Source organism: Panulirus ornatus, chromosome 46 (assembly GCF_036320965.1).
Source record: "Panulirus ornatus isolate Po-2019 chromosome 46, ASM3632096v1, whole genome shotgun sequence".
NCBI lineage: Eukaryota > Metazoa > Arthropoda > Malacostraca > Decapoda > Palinuridae > Panulirus > Panulirus ornatus.
The window spans coordinates 22,062,109-22,075,862 of record NC_092269.1 but is presented as its reverse complement, the minus strand read 5'-3'; positions in this window follow the sequence as shown (position 1 = coordinate 22,075,862).

The following is a 13,754-nucleotide window of genomic DNA, read 5'->3' as shown; positions in this document are numbered from 1 at the left end:
ATATATATATACATATTTTTTTTTGTCATACTATTTGCTAGTTCCCACGTTAGTGAGGTAGCGCTAAGAACAGAGGACTAAGCCTTTGGGGGAAAATCCTCACTTGGCTCCCTTCTCTGTTCCTTCTTTTGGAAAACTAAAAACGATAGGGGAGGATTTCCAGCCACCCGCTCCCTTCCCTTTTAGTAGCCTTCTACGACACACAGGGAATACGTGGGAAGTATTCTTTCTTCCCTAACCCCAGGGATATATATACACATATATATGTATATACTTATTTATCCCACCACTCACTACCCTTTCTAATCAAGGGTGAAAAGAGAAGAGAGAGGCATTTGGACGATTTTTGCAGGGGAGGTGATAACAAGTAGTGGTGATGTGAGAAGGTGATGGAGTGAGTATTTTGAAGGTTTGTTGAATGTGATTGATGATAGAGTAGCCGATATGGGATGTTTTGGTCGAAGTGTTGAGCAAAGTGAGAGGGTTAGGGAAAATGATTTGGTAAACAGAGAAGAGGTAGTAAAAGCTTTGCGGAAGATGAAAGACGGCAAGGCAACGAGTTTGAATGGAATTGCAGTGGAATTTATTAAAAAAGGAGGTTACTGTATTGTTGACTGGTTGGTAAAGTTATTTAATTTATGTATTATTCATGGTGAGGTGCCTGAGGATTGGCGGAATGCTTGCAGAGTGCCATTGTACAAAGGCAAAGGGGTGAGTGAGTGCTCAAATTACAGACGTATAAGTTTGTTGAGTATTCCTGGTAAATTATATGAGAGGGTATTGTTTAAGTGGGTGAAAGCATATACAGAGCAACAGATTGGGGAAGAGCAGTGTGGTTTCAGAATTGGTAGAGGATGTGTGGATCAGGTGTTTACTTTGAAGAATGTATGTGAGAAATACTTAGAAAGGCAAATGGATTTGTATGTAGCATTTATGGATCTGGAGAAGGCATATGATAGAGTTGATAGAGATGCTCTGTGGAAGGTACTAAGATTATATGATGTGGGAGGCAAGTTGTTAGAAGCAGTGAAAAGTTTTTAACGAGGATTTAAGGCATGTGTACGTGTAGGAAGAGAGGAAAGTGATTGGTTCTCAGTGAATGTAGGTTTGCGGCAGGGGTGTGTGATGTCTCCATTGTTGTTTACTTTGTTTATGGATGGGGTTGTTAGGGAAGTGAATGCAAGAGTTTTGGAAAGAGGGGCAAGTATGAAGACTGTTGTGGATGAGAGAGCTTGGGAAGTGAGTCAGTTGTTGTTCGCTGATGATACAGCGCTGGTGGCTGATTCATGTGAGAAACTGCAGAAGCTGGTAACTGAGTTTGGTAAAATGTGTTAAAGGAGAAAGTTAAGAGTAAATATGAAGAAGAGCAAGGTTATTAGGTACAGTAGGGTTGAGGGTCAAGTCAATTGGGAGGTAAGTTTGAATGGAGGAAAACTGGAGGAAGTAAAGTGTTTTAGATATCTGAGAGTGGATCTGGCTGCGGATGGAATCATGAAAGCGGAAATGAATCATCGGGTGGGGGAAGGGGCGAGAATGCTGGGAGCCTTGAAGAATGTTTGGAGGTCGAGAACATTATCTCGGAAAGCAAAAATGTGTATGTTTGAATGAATAGTTGTTCCAACAATGTTGTATGCTTGCGAGGCGTGGGCTATGGATAGAGTTGTGCGCAGGAGAGCGGATATGATGGAAATGAGATGTTTGAGGACAATATGTGGTGTGAGGTGGTTTGAACGAGTAAATAATATATGGGTAAGATAGATGTGTTTAAATAAAAAGAAAGTGGTTGAGAGGGCAGAAGAGGGTGTTTAGAAATGGTTTGGGCACATGAAAAGAATGAGTGAGGAAAGATTGACCAAGAGGATATATATGTCAGAGTTGGAGGGAACGAGGAGAAGTGGGCGACCAAATTGGAGTGGAAAGATACAGTGAAAAAGATTTTGAGTGATCGGGGCCTGAACATGCAGAAGGGTGAAAGGCGAGCAAGGAATAGAGTGATTTGGATCGATGTGGTATACCGGGGTCGACGTGCTGGCAATTGATTGAATTAGGGCATGTGGGGTAAGCGTCTGGGGTAAACCATGGAAAGTTCTGTGTTGCCTGGATGTGGAAAGGGAGCTGTGGTTTCGGGCATTATTACATGACAGCTAGAGACTGAGTGTGAACGAATGGGGCCTCGCACACATGAGGGGGGAGGGGGATGTTATTCCATGTGTGGCGAGTTGGCGATGGAAATAAATGAAGGCAGACAGTATGAATTGTGTGCATGTCTATATATATGTATATGTCTGTGTTTGTATATATGTGTATATTGAGACGTATAGGTATGTATATTTGAGTGTGTGGATGTGTATGTATATACATGTGTATGGGGGTGGGTTGGGCCAATTATTTCGTCTGTTTCCTTGCGCTACCTCGCAAACGCCGTAGGCAGCGACAAAGAGAAATATATAGAATATAAATAAATAAATAAATAAATATATATACATATATATATATATATATATATATATATATATATATATATATATATATATATATATATATATATATATATATATATATATATATATGTATATATATATATATTTACTTATTTCATGTTATTTATTTATTTTGCTTTGTCGCTGTCTCCCGCGTTAGCGAGGTAGCGCAAGGAAACAGACGAAAGAATGGCCCAACCCGCCCACATACACATGCATATACATACATGTCCACACACACAAATATACATACCTATACATCTTAATGTGCACATATGTATACACAAACAGACATATACATATATACACATGTACATAATTCATACTGTTTCCCTTTATTTGTTCCCATCGCCACCTCGATACACATGGAATAACAACCCCCTCCCCCCTCATGTGTTCGAGGTAGCTCTGGGAAAGACACCAAAGGCCCCATTCGTTCACACTCAGTCTCTAGCTGTCCTGTAATAATGCACCGAGACCACAGCTCCCTTTCCACATCCAGGCTCCACACACTTTCCATGCTTTACCCAGACGTTTCACATGCCCTTATTCAATCGACTGACATCACGTCAACCCCGGTATACCACATCGATCCAATTCACTCTATTCCTTAGCCGCCTTTCACCCTCCTGCATGTTCAGGCCCCGATCACTCAAAATCTTTTTCACTCCATCTTTCCACCTCTAATTTGGTCTCCCACTTCTCCTCGTTCCCTCCACCTCCGACACATACATCCTCTTGGTCAATCTTTCCTCACTCATTCTTTCCATGTGCCCAAACCATTTCAAAACACCCTTTTCTGCTCTCTCAACCTCGCTCTTTTTATTTCCACACATCTCTCTTACCCTTACATTACTTACTCGATCAAACCACCTCAAACCACACATTACCCTCAAACATCTCATTTCCAGCACATCCACCCTCCTGCGTACAACTCTATCCATAGCCCACGCCTCGCAACCATACAACATTGTTGGAACCACTATTCCTTCAAACATACCCATTTTTGGTTTCCGAGAAAATGTTCTCGACTTCCACACATTCTTCAAAGCTCCCAGGATTTTCGCCCCCTCCCCCACCCGATGATTCACTTCCGCTTCCATGGTTCCATCTGCTGCCAGATCTACTCCCAGATATCTAAAACACTTTACTTCCTCCAATTTTTCTCCATTCAAACTTACCTCCCAATTGACTTGACCCTCAACCCTACTGTACCTAATAGCCTTGCTCTTATTCACATTTACTCTTAACTTTCTTCTTTCACACACTTTACCAAACTCAGTCACCAGCTTCTGCAGTTTCTCACATGATTCAGCCACCAGCGCTGTATCATCAGCGAACAACAACTGACTCACTTCCCAAGCTCTCTCATCCACAACAGTCTTCATACTTGCCCCTCTTTCCAAAACTCTTGCATTCACTTCCCTAACAACCCCATCCATAAACAAAGTAAACAACAATGGAGACATCACACACCCCTGCCGCAAAACTACATTCACTGAGAACCAATCACTTTCCTCTCTTCCTACACGTACACTTGCCTTACATCCTCGATAAAAACTTTTCACGGCTTCTAACAACTTGCCACCCACACCATATATTCTTAATACCTTCCACAGAGCATCTCTATCAACTCTATCACATGCCTTCTCCAGATCCATAAATGCTACATACAAATCCATTTGCTTTTCTAAGTATTTTTCACATACATTCTTCGAAGCAAACACCTGATCCACACATTCTCTACCACTTCTGAAACCACATTGCTCTTCCTCAATCTGATGCTCTGTACATGCCTTCACCCTCTCAATCAATACCCTCCCATATAATTTACCAGGAATACTCAACAAACTTATACCTCTGTAATTTGAGCACTAACTCTTATCCCCTTTGCCTTTGTACAATGGCACTATGCACGCATTCCGCCAATCCTCAGGCACCTCACCATGAGTCATACATACATTAAATAACCTTACCAACCAGTCAACAATACAGTCAAACCTTTTTGTTAATAAGTTCCACTGCAATACCATCCAAACCTGCTGCCTTGCCGGCTTTCATCTTCCGCAAAGCTTTTGCTGCCTCTTCTCTGTTTACCAAATCATTTTCCCTAACCCTCTCACTTTGCACACCACCTCGACCAAAACACCCTATATCTGCCACTCTATCATCAAACACATTCAACAAACCTTCAAAATACTCACTCCATCTCCTTCTCACATCACCACTACTTGTTATCACCTCCCATTAGTGCCCTTCACTGAAGTTCCCATTTGCTCCCTAGTCTTACGCACTTTATTTACATCCTTCCAGATATCTGAATGTGATTAACGAGTGCAAAAAGTATGAAAGACAGTTCAGAATTGGCTGTTGAAATAAAGTTTTGAGATATGATTACTGTGTGGAATTTTCCAACTGTAACATCATATTCCGCCCACCAGTGATGCTACTACTTTTGTGAATTAAGACACATTGAACCACAAACCTCGCCAGGTGGTAGAGTGACCCGCAGTGTATCGAGACAGACGTCCCTAGAACCTTTTTTGAAGGGGAAGTAAATGCTTATATTTGTGTTTTTTTTTCATTTTTTCCCTGCAAAAATCGTCCAAATGCCTCTCTCTTCTCTTTCACTAATACTCTTACTTCTTCATCCCACCACTCACTACCCTTTCTAATCAACCCACCTCCCACTCTTCTTATGCCACAAGCATCTTTTGCGCAATCCATCACTGATTTCCTAAATACATCCCATTCCTCCCCCACTCCCCTTACTTCCATTGTTCTCACCTTTTTCCATTCTGTACTCAGTCTCTCCTGGTACTTCCTCACACATGTCTCCTTCTCAAGCTCACTTACTCTCACCACCCTCTTCACCCCAACATTCCCTCTTCTTTTCTGAAAACCCATACAAATCTTCACCTTAGCCTCCACAAGATAATGATCAGACATCCCTCCAGTTGCAACTCTCAGCACATTAACATCCAAAATTCTCTCTTTCGCACGCCTGTCCATTAACACGTAATCCAATAACGCTCTCTGGCCATCTCTCCTACTTACATAAGTATACTTATGTATATCTCGCTTTTTAAACCAGGTATTCCCAATCATCAGTCCTTTTTCAGCACATAAATCTACAAGCTCTTCACCATTTCCATTTACAACACTGAACACCCCATGTATACCAATTATTCCCTCAACTGCCACATTACTCACCTTTGCATTCAAATCACCCATCACTATAACCCGGTCTCGTGCATCAAAACCACTAACACACTCATTCAGCTGCTCCCAAAACACTTGCCTCTCTTGATCTTTCTTCTCATGCCCAGGTGCATATGCACCAATAATCACCCACCTCTCTCCATCAACTTTCAGTTTTACCCATATTAATCGAGAATTTACTTTCTTACACTCTATCACATACTCCCACAACTCCTGTTTCAGGAGTATTGCTACTCCTTCCCTTGCTCTTGTCCTCTCACTAACCCCTGACTTTATTCCCCAGACATTCCCAAACCACTCTTCCCCTTTACCCTTGAGCTTCGTTTCACTCAGAGCCAAAACATCCAGGTTCCTTTCCTCAAACATACTACCAATCTCTCCTTTTTTCACATCTTGGTTACATCCACACACATTTAGGCACCCCACTCTGAGCCTTCGAGGAGGATGAGCACTCCCCGCGTGACTCCTTCTTCTGTTTCCCATTTTAGAAAGTTAATACAAGGAGGGGAGGATTTCTGGCCCCCCGCTCCCGTCCCCTCTAGTCGCTTTCTACGACACGCGAGGAATACGTGGGAAGTATTCTTTCACCCCTATCCCCAGGGATAATATACATATATATATATACATATACACATACACACACATACACATGCATACGCACATATACACACACACACACGCATACATATATATACATATGAAAAATGTAAGAAACAATTTAGAAAACTGAAACTTCTAGCTTGAAATGAATGAAAAAAAAATGAATGTCACATAATGGTTCAACCTCTGGCTATGGAAAAAAAGGAAATGTATAATTTATTTACACAAACGTCAGTAGCAGTTCTCATCAATTTAACCACTGTATCAATAAGCTTCAATGTCTAAGCTACATTTTTCTCCAATTTCACTATTTTCCTTCACATTTTTAAATGTGTATATATATATATATATATATATATATATATATATATATATATATATATATATATATATATATATATATATATATATATATATATATATATATATATATATATATATATATATATATATATATATATATATATATATATATATATATATATATATATATATATATATATACATATATGTTTATATATATCTTCCTCACGTGTCGTAGAAAGTAAGGGTGACGGAAGAGGGAGGCTAAAAACCCTCCCCTCTTTGTATTTTACCTTTCTAAATGGGGAAACAAACGAAGGAGTCACGCGGGGAGTGCTTATCCTCCTCAAAGCCTCAGATTGGGGTGTCTAAATGTGTGTGGATCTAACCAATATGATAAAAAAGGAGAAATAGGTAGTATGTTTGAGGAAAGGAACTTGGATGTTTTGGCTCTAAGGTGAAACGAAGCTCAAGGGTAAAGGGAACGAGTGGTTTGGGAATGTTTTGGGAGTGAAGTCAGGAGTTAGTGAGAGAACAAGAGGAAGGGAAGAAGTAGCACTATCCCTGAAACAGGAGCTGGTATAAGCATGTAACAGTGTGAAAGAAAGTAAACTCTTGATTGATATGGGTAAAACTGATAGTGGATGGGGAGAGAGAAATGATTATTAGTGCATATAAACCTGGGTATGAGAAAAAAAATCTTGAGAGGCAAGTGTTTTGGAAGCGGTTGAGGGAGTGTGTTAGCAGTTGTAATACAGGAGACCGGCTTACAGTGATGGGTGATTTTAATGCAAAAGTCAGTAATGTGGCAGTTGAGGGAATAATAGGTGTACATGGGTTGTTCAGTGTTGTAAATGGAAATGGTGAAGAGCTTGTAGATTTATATGCTGAAAAAGGACCGGTGATTGGGAATACTTGTTTTAAAAAGATAGATGTACGTAAGTATACGTATGTAGGTGGGAGAGATGGCCAGAGAGCGTTATTGGATTACGTGTTAATTGATACGCGTGCGAAAGAGGCTTTGGATATTGATATGCTGATGGGTGCAACTGGTTGGATGTCTGATCATTATCTTGTAGAGGCGAAGGTGAAGATTTGTAGAAGTTTTCAGAAAAGAAGACAGAATGTTAGGGGGAAGAGGGTGGTGAGAGTAAGTGAGCTTCAGGAGGAGACTTGTTTGAGGAAGTACCAGAAGAGACTGAGTGCAAAATGGAAAAAGGTGAAAGCAAAGGACGTAAGTCGAGTGGGGGAGGAATGGGACATATTTAGGGAAGCAGTGATGTCTTGCGCAAAAGATGCTTGTGGTAAGAGAAGTATGGGAGATGGGTAGATTAGAAAGGGTAGTGAGTGGTGGATGAAGAAGTAAGATTATCAGTGAAAGAGAAAAGCGAGGTATTGACTAAGTTTTGCAGGAAAATAGTGTAAATGACTGACAGATGTATAAATGAGAGAGGCAAGAGGTTAAGAGAAAAGTGCAAGAGGTGACAAAGAGTGCAAATTAAAGTTGGAGTGAGAGAGCATCATTAAATTTTAGGGAGAATAAAAAGATGTTTTGGAAGGAGATAAATAAAGTGCGAAACACAAGATAGCAAATGGGAACATCGGTGAATGGGGCTAATGGGAAGGTGAGAACAAGTAGTGGTGATATGAGAAGAAGATAGAGTGAGTATCGTGAAGATTTATTGAATGTGTTAGATGATAGAGTGGCAGATATAGGGTGTTTTGGTCGAGGTGGTGTGCAAAGTGAAAGGGTTACTAAGAATGATTTGGTAAACATAGAAGAGGTAGCTTTGCGGAAGATGAAAACCGGCAAGGCAGCGGTTTTGGATGGTATTGCAGTGGAATTTATTAAAAAAGGGGGAGGGGGTGACTGTGTTGTTGACTGGTTGGTAACGATATTCAAGGTATGTATGATTCATAGAAAGGTTCCTGAAGATTGGCGGAATGCATGCATTGTGCCTTTGTACATAGGGAAAGAGGATAAAGGTGAGTGCTCAAATTACAGAGGTATAAGTTTGCTGAGAATTCCTGGGAAAATATAGGGGAGGGTACTGATTGAGAGGGTGAAGGCATTTACAGAGCATGACACTGGGGAAGAGCAGTGAGGTTTCAGAAGTGATATAGGATGTGTGAATTTGGTGTTTGCTTTGAAGAATGTATATGAGTAATACTTAGAAAAGCAAATGGATTTGTATGTAGCATTTATGGGTCTGGAGAAGGCTTATGATAGAATTGATAGAGATGCTCTGTGGACGGTATTAAGAATATATGGTGTAAGAGGCAAATTGTTAGAAGCGGTGAAAAGTTTTTATCGAGGTTTTAAGGCATGTATGCAAGTAGAAAGAGGGGAAAATGATTGTTCTTAGAGAATGTCGGTTTCCGGAAGGGTTGCATAATGTCTGCATGGTTGTTTAATTTGTTTATGAATGGGACTTATAGGGACGTCAATGCAAGAGTTTTGGAGAGAGGGGCAAGTATGCATTCTGTTTTGGATGAGAGAGCTTGGTAAGTGAGTCAGCTGTTATTCGCTGATGGTCCAGCACTAGTGGCAGATTCGGGTGAGAAACTGCAGACGCTGGTGACTGAGTTTGGTAAAGTGTGTGAAAGAAGAGTGCTGAGTGTAAATGTGAATAAGAGCAAGGTTATTAGGTGCAGTAGGGTTGAAGGACAAGGCAATTGGTAGCTAAGTCTGAATGGACAAAAATTGGTGCAAGTAAAGTGTTTTAGATATCTGGATGTGGATTTGGCAGCGGATGGAACCATAGAAGTGGAAGTGACTCACAGGGTGGGGGAGGGAGCAAAAGTTCTGGGAGGGTTGAAAAATGTGTGGAAGGCGAGAACATTATCCCGGAAAGCAAAAGTGGGTATGTTTGAAGGAATAGTATTTCCAACAATGTAATATGGTTGCAAGGCGTGGGCTATATATAGAGTTGTGAGGTAGATGGTGGATGTGCTGGAAATGAGATGTTTGAGGACAATATGTGGTGTGAGGTTGTTTGATCGAGTAAGTAAGGAAAGGGTAAGAGAGGTGTGTGGTTAAAAAAAGAGTGTGGTTGAGAGAGCAGAAGAGAGTGTTTTGAAATGGTTTGGTAACATTGAAAAAATGAGTGAGGAAATATCGACAAAGCGGATATATGTGTCAGAGGTGGAGGGAATGAGAAGTGGGAGACGAAATTTGAGGAAGAAAGAGGGAGTCAAAAAGATTTTGAACAATCGGGGCCTGAGCATGCAGGAGGGTGAAAGGCGTGCAAGAAATAGAGTGAATTGGAGCGATGTGGTATACCGGGGACGACGTGCTGTGAATGGATTAACGCAAGGCATATGAAGCGTTTGGGGTAAACGATGGAAAGTTTTTAGGGCCTGGATGTTGAATGGGAGCTGTGGTTTTGGTGCATTATACATGACAGCGAGAGACTAAGTGTGAATGAATGTGGCTTTTCTTGTCTTTCGCTAGCGCTACCTCGCACGCATGCGAGGGAAGGAGGTTGTCAATTCATGTGTGGCGGGGTGGCGACGGAAATGAATAAAGGCAGCAAGTATGAATTATGTATATATGTATATATGTACATGTCTGTGTATGTATGTAGATGTATATCTTGGAATGTATAGGTATGTATATGTGCATGTCTTGACGTATATGTATATATATATATATATATATGTGATTATGGGTGGGTTAGGCCATTCTTTCGTCTGTTTTTCTTGTGCTATGTCGCAAACCGGGGAGACAGAGACTAAGTATAATATAAAACATAAAACTAATATACTTAGAAAAGCAAATGACTTTGTATGTATCATTTATGGATCTGGAGAAGACATATGATATAGTTGATGAAGATGCTCCGTGGAAGGTATTAAGAATATATGGTCTGGGAGGCAAGTTGTTAGAAGCAGTGGAAAGATGTTATGGAGGATGTAATGTATGTGTAAGAGTAGGAAGAAAGGAAAACGATTGGTTCTCAGTGAATGTAGGTTTGCGGTATAGGTGAGTGATGTCTCCATGGTTGTTTAATTTGTTTATGGATGGGGTTGTTAGGGAGGTGTATGCCAGAGTTTTGGAAAGAGGGGCAAGTAAGCAGTCTGTTATGGAGGAGACAGCTTGGGAAGTGAGTCAGTTGTTGTTCACACATGATACAGCACTGGTTGACGATTCGGGTGCCATACTGTAGAAGCTGGAGACTGAGTTTGGTAAAGCGTGTGAAAGAAGAAAACTGAAAGTAAATGTGAATAAGAGCTAGGTTATTAGGTACGGTAGGGTTGAGGGACAAGTCAATTGGGGTGTCTGAATGTGTGTGGATGTAACCAAGATGAGAAACAAGGAGAGATAGGCAGTATGTTTGAAGAAAGGAGCTTGGACGTCTTGGCTCTCAGTGAAACAACGCTCGACGGTAAAGGGGAAGAGTGGTTTGGAAATGTCTTCGGAGTAAATGCAGGGATTAGTGAGAGGACAAGAGTAAGGGAAGGAGTAGCACTACTGAAACAGGAGTGGTGAAAGTTGTGATAGAGTGTAAGAAAGTAAACTCTAGATTGATGTGGGTAAAATTGAAAGTAGTTGGAGAGAGATGGGTGATTATTGGTGCATATGCACCTGGGCATGAGAAGAAAGATCATGAGAGGCAAGTGTTTTGAGAGCATGTGATGAGTCTGTTACTAGTTTTGATGCAAGAGACCGGGTTATAGTGATGGGTAATTTAAATGCAAAGATGAGTAATGTGGCAATTGAGAGAATAATTGGTGTACATGGGGTGTTCAATGCCGTAAATATAAATGGTGAAGAGCTTGTAGATTTGTGCTGAAAAAGGACTGGTGATTGAGAGTACTTGGTTTAAAAGAGATATAACCATAAGTATACGAATGAAAGTTGAGAGATGGCCAAAGAGCGTTATTGGATAACGTGTTGATTGATAGGCGCGCGAAAGAGAGACTTTTGGATGTTAATGTGCTAAGAGGTGCAACTGGAGGGATGTCTGATCATTATCTTGTGGAGACAAAGGTGAAGCTTTGTAGAGGTTTTCAGAAAAGAGTAAAGAATGTTGGGGTGAAGAGAGGGGTGAGAGTAAGTGAACTTGGGAAGGAGACTTGTGTGGGGAAGTACCAGGAGAGACTGAGTATAGAATAGAAAAAGGTGAGAACAAAGGACGTAAGAGGAGTGGGGGAGGAATGGGATGTATTTAAGGAAGCAGTGATGGCTTGTGAGAAAGATGCTTGTGGCAAGTGAAGCGTGGGAGGTGGGTAGATTAAACAGGGTAGTGAGTGGTGCGATGAATGAAATAAGATTATTAGTGAAAGAGAAGAGAGAAGCATTTGGACGATTTTCGCAGGGAAATAAAGCAAATGACTGTGAGATGTATAAAAGAAAGAGGCAAGAGGTAAAGACAAAGGTGCAAGAAGCGAAAAAGAGGTCAAATGAGATTTGGGGTGAAAAAGTATCATTAAATTTTAGGGAGAATAAAAAGATGCTTTGGAAGGAGGTAAAAAAAGAGCGTAAGACAAGGGAAAAAATTGAAACATCAGTGAAGGGGGTAAATGGGGAAGTGATAACAAGTAGTGGTGATGTGAGAAGGAGATGGAGTGAGTATTTTGAAGGTTTGTTGAATGTGTTTGATGATAGAGTGGCAGATATAGGGTGCTTTGGACGAGGTGTTGTGAAAAGTGAGAGGGTTAGGGAGAATGATTTGGTAAACAGAGAAGAGGTAGTAAAATTTGTGCGGAAGATGAATGCCGGCAAAGCAGCAGGTTTGGATGGTATTGCAGTGGAAAATATTAAAAAAGGGGGTGACTGTATTACTGACTGTTTGGTAAAGTTATTTAATGTATCTATGGCTCATGGTGAGGAGCGTGAGGACTAGGGGAAAGCTTCCATAGTGTCATTGTACAAAGACAAACGGGATAAGAGTGAGTGCTCATTTTACAGATATATGAGTTTGTTGAGTATTCCTGGGAAATTATATGGGATGGTATTCATTGAGAGTGTAAAGGAATTTACAGATCATCAGATTGGGAAAGAGCAGTGTGGTTTCAGAAGTGGTAGAGGATGTGTGGATCAGGTGTTTGCTTTGAAAAATGTAAGTGAAAAATTCTTAGAACAGGAAATGGATTTGTATGTAGCATTTATGTATCTGGAGAAGGCATATGATAGAGCTGGTAAAGACGTTCTATGGAAGGGATTAAGACAGGAAAGTTATTGCTTCACAACGAATGTTGGCTTACGGCAGGAGTGCGTGAAGTCTCCATGGTTGTTCAATTTGTTTATTAATGGGGTTATTAGGGAGGTAAATGCAAGATTTTGGAAAGAGGGGCAGGTATGCACTATGTTGTAGACGAGAGAGCTTGGGAATTGAGCTATTTGTTGTTCGCTGATGATACAGCGCTGATGGCTGATTCCGGTGAGAGACTACAGAAGCTGGTGACTGAGTTTGGTATATATATATTATATATATATATATATATATATATATATATATATATATATATATATATATATATATATATTTACATTTATTTTGCTTTCTCGCTCTCTCCCGCGTTTGCGAGGTAGCGCAAGGAAACAGACGAAAGAAATGGCACAACCCACCCTCATACACAATGTATACACACACACACGTCCACACACGCCAATATACATACCTATACATCTCAATGTACACATATATATACATACACAGACACATACATATATACCCATGCACACAATTCACACTGTCTGCCCCCATTTACTCCCATCGCCACCTCGCCACACATAGAATACCATCCCCCTCCCCCCTCATGTGTGCGAGGTAGCACTAGGAAAAGACAACAAAGGCCCCATTCGTTCACACTCAGTCTCTAGCTGCCACGCAAAAATGCCCGAAACCACAACTCCCTTTCCACATCCAGGCCCCACACAACTTTCCATGGTTTACCCCAGACGTTTCACATGCCCTGATTCAATCCACTGACAGCACGTCAACCCCGGTATACCACATCGATCCAATTCACTCTATTCCTTGCCATCGAATTGTCTTTTCATAGCGCTACCTCGCACACATGAGGGGGAGGGGGATGGTATTCCATGTGTGGCGAGGTGGCTATGGGAATGAATAAAGGCAGACAGTGTGAATTGTGTGCATAGGTATATATGTATATGTCTGTGTGTGTATATATATGTGT